Source organism: Danio rerio, chromosome 18 (genome assembly GCF_052040795.2).
Source record: "Danio rerio strain M-AB ecotype USA chromosome 18, GRCz13ab, whole genome shotgun sequence".
NCBI lineage: Eukaryota > Metazoa > Chordata > Actinopteri > Cypriniformes > Danionidae > Danio > Danio rerio.
Window position 1 is genome coordinate 15,585,806 of NC_141038.1, and position 3,344 is coordinate 15,589,149.

The 3,344-nt window shown below is 40.0% G+C and overlaps 1 long non-coding RNA gene across 1 annotated transcript; it reads left to right on the top strand.

Annotated features, from left to right (window-relative positions):
* The first annotated feature begins 1,262 nt into the window (after positions 1 to 1,262).
* Positions 1,263 to 3,010, top strand: LOC147832773 (uncharacterized). The gene is made up of 3 exons (XR_015514798.1): positions 1,263 to 1,321; positions 1,364 to 1,580; positions 2,013 to 3,010. It is a non-coding gene; the product is annotated as an uncharacterized LOC147832773 (long non-coding RNA).
* Positions 3,011 to 3,344: the final 334 nt, after the last annotated feature.

The window sequence follows — 3,344 nt, forward strand, 5'->3', positions numbered from 1 at the left end:
CTTTATCACCTTGTTCTTACCTGCGCCTAACTTTTAATGTCCTTTTAAATTTTATACAGGTTGAAGAAAATACATCCTCTTTGCACCTCGACTGGAGAGAGGCGGTGGATTATGGCTAGCGTTAAGATATGTACTGTGCGAGATTATGCCAGTAAGAAAAACTCATTTCGAGGTCTGCTCTGATGTTAGCCGCTCTACTGTTTGCGCTGTAATAACTATGTTGGATTTCTCTCCTCAAGTGTTGGTGGGAGTATATATGCATGTGTGTGTGTCAGGTTTGCCAGTCTTGGTGAACGCATGTTAGCGCTGTCAAACGGCATGACGATAAACATGCATTTCAGTGAGGGCTCTTGCTATCTTTAAAGCCCAGGCTTCGAAAAAGACAGACAACATGGAGGCAAACATTCATTCTCATTATCCTTTGCGCTAAATTATTCACACCGTGCAGCCCTGCTATCTCCCAACAGCTCCATCCTGCTCTAAGCTGCCCTTTAACCATAATCAAGAAGCTCAAGACTTGCCTCCTTCCTCTCTTTCTCGCTCTCTCCCATTCTGCCTCTTTTCTTTGGCCTTTGTTTTTCTGACATTGATCCTCACAATAGAGGTGTAGCTCTCCACTGCCACTTCTTTAGCAATCCCAGAAGTCTGTTCATCAGCCATGGTGTGCAGCGCATGAGCAGGTAGAAGGATTTTTAGCAAGGTGAAATCGAAGAACAAACTAGTATGACATAGTCTCCCAAAATCCCAAAATGACATTAAGGAGTTGTTTAACTGCATTTATGCTGCCTGTAGAAATAATATAAAACCAACCCAGGCTCACCCAGTATACATTTCAGGAGAGTGTGAAATACTTCCCAGGAGGTACGTTTTTGTTTGTTTTTTAGCAGTTTTTGTTTTTGTGCATTCACCAGTGTATGCTTTGAGATCTCAACTTGTATCTTGTATTGTAAACTGTATCTGTCTGTGGGCTGCAAGAGAGGGGCATAACATTAAGGCGGCGTAACTTGTAGTAAGTTAGAGGCGTAACCTCTAGTTATTGAGATCCCATTGAACCATGCGAGATGTCACATCAAGATGTTGTTTCTAAAGATGACAGAAATATTTCCAGAGAACATTTTTAGCAAATGTTTTCATGAGTTCTCTCTAAATTTGTCCACAACCAATTGATTGATATATTAATTGTATTCATTAATTTAGCAACTTCACTCGCTGACTACATCCATTTTGTCATGACAGTTAGCCTCATCTGCATAACCCCCCGAAGAGTTGGGGTTAGTGTAGATGTTAATAACTGTGATGGATGGGTTTAGATTTGGAGAAGGTGTAGATGTTAATATCTATGATGGTTGGGTTTAGAGTTCAGGTTGGTGTAGATGTTAATAATTGTGATGGTTGGGTTTAGGGTTTGGGTAGGTGTAGATGTTAATAACTGTGATGATTGGGTTAAGGGTTGGGAAAGATGTAGACATTAATAACTGTAATGGCTGGGTTAAGAGTTGGGGTTGGTGTAGACATTAATAACTGTGATGGTTGGGTTAAGACTTGGGGTTGGTGTAGACGTTAATAACTGTGATAGTTGGGTTTATGTCACGTTTGGCGTGATCAAAACAAGAAACAAAAAACAGAAAGGTGCGGATCCAAGTGCGGTTTATTTACAGTGCGCATCAACAGTTAAACAAGGTGCTCAAAGTACAAATAAATAACAAAACAAGAAACAAAAACAGAGACAAGGCTCAAGAATCAAAACGATCGAATATCAGACTTACTGGGAGAACTGCGGCAGGAAAGACAAGAAGGACAAACGACGCGATGACAAACAAAGGTGTAATGGTAGAATATATAGTCCAGATAATCAGCAGTAACACAGAACAGATGAGATGACGGGTCAGTGTAAGTGTTCCGGTGTATGCGCGTGGGATGTGTGAAAATGTAGTTCTTTACTGGAGCGCTGCAGTGCCTACAAGTCCTAGTACACTACAGCGCCCTCAGGTGGTCACTGACGGATGTGACAGGTTTAGATTTGGAGAAGGGGTAGATGTTAATAACTGTGATCATTGGGTCAAGAGTCAGGGTAGGTGTAGACATTTATAACTATGATGATTGGGTTTAGAGTTAGGGTTAGTGTAGATGTTAATAACTGTGATGGTTGGGTCAAGAGTCAGGGTAGGTGTAGACATTTATAACTATGATGATTGAGTTTAGAGTTGGGGTTAGTGTAGATGTTAATAACTGTGATGGTTGGGTTTAGATTCGGAGAGGGTGTAAACGTAAATGACTGTGATGGTTGGGTTAAGGGTTAGGGTAGGTGTAGGCGTTAATAACCGTGATGGTTGGGTTTAGAGTTGGGGTAGGAGTAGACGTTAATAACTGTGATGGTTGGGTTTAGGGTTGTGGTAGGTGTAGACATAAATAAATGTGATTTAGGTGTGGAGTAGGTGTAGATGTCAACAACTGATGGTTACAGTCCCATAAGTCCATAACTTCAAGTTACGCCTCTACTACAACGCCTCCTTCTTGTTACACCCATCTTGCAGTCCACAGACAGACACTTTTCCTCGCAAGTGCCATTTGCGCCTGCTCTACTCGCATAAATCCACCAGAAGCTGCTGTCGACTGACCACCCACCCACCCCCTTCTTTAAACCCAACCGATAGTGTTTTCAAAAGCAATCCAAAAAAAAAGGCAACTGATTTTTACCACTTTTTTCAGATTTTACCATGTTTTCACCCTGTTATTTACTTGTTTATTTATTTTTTTTATTTGCATTTTGTTTTTATTGTATCTGCTGTCTGGAACCATTCTTCATCGGACTTGAACTCCGTGGTCATGGTCAACTCCACTCTGTGCCTCAAGTCCACCGATAACTCCACCATTCTTTTTAAAGACGAAATGCTGCCATACATAGCTCTGGCTACATAATATGTGCTGTCCAGAAATGTATATGGGGTACTTATTTACAATGAGCCTGTGTTGCAACAAACATAAAAAGTACTTACAATTTCTGTTTCTCAAAATAAAAAATAAAAGGGTTTGATAAATTGTTTTAGAGGTGCAGGTGTAAGGATCTGAAATATATTTTAAGCAAGTACATAAGCATACTATAGCTGTGGTGCAATATTTATATATGATAAATCAAGTCTGGATTGGTTTTGAGATTTTCAATATGCACCACTATTTTCTCTTAAAGAGGACCTACCTGTGTTATGCCACTTTTTACAAGATGTAAAAGACATCTTTGATGTAAGTGTATAGAGATGTGTATGTGTAGTTTTAGTTCAAAATACCTCACAAATAATGTTATGTAACTCTTTGAAACTGCCTCTTTTATGCTTTGATCCTAACTG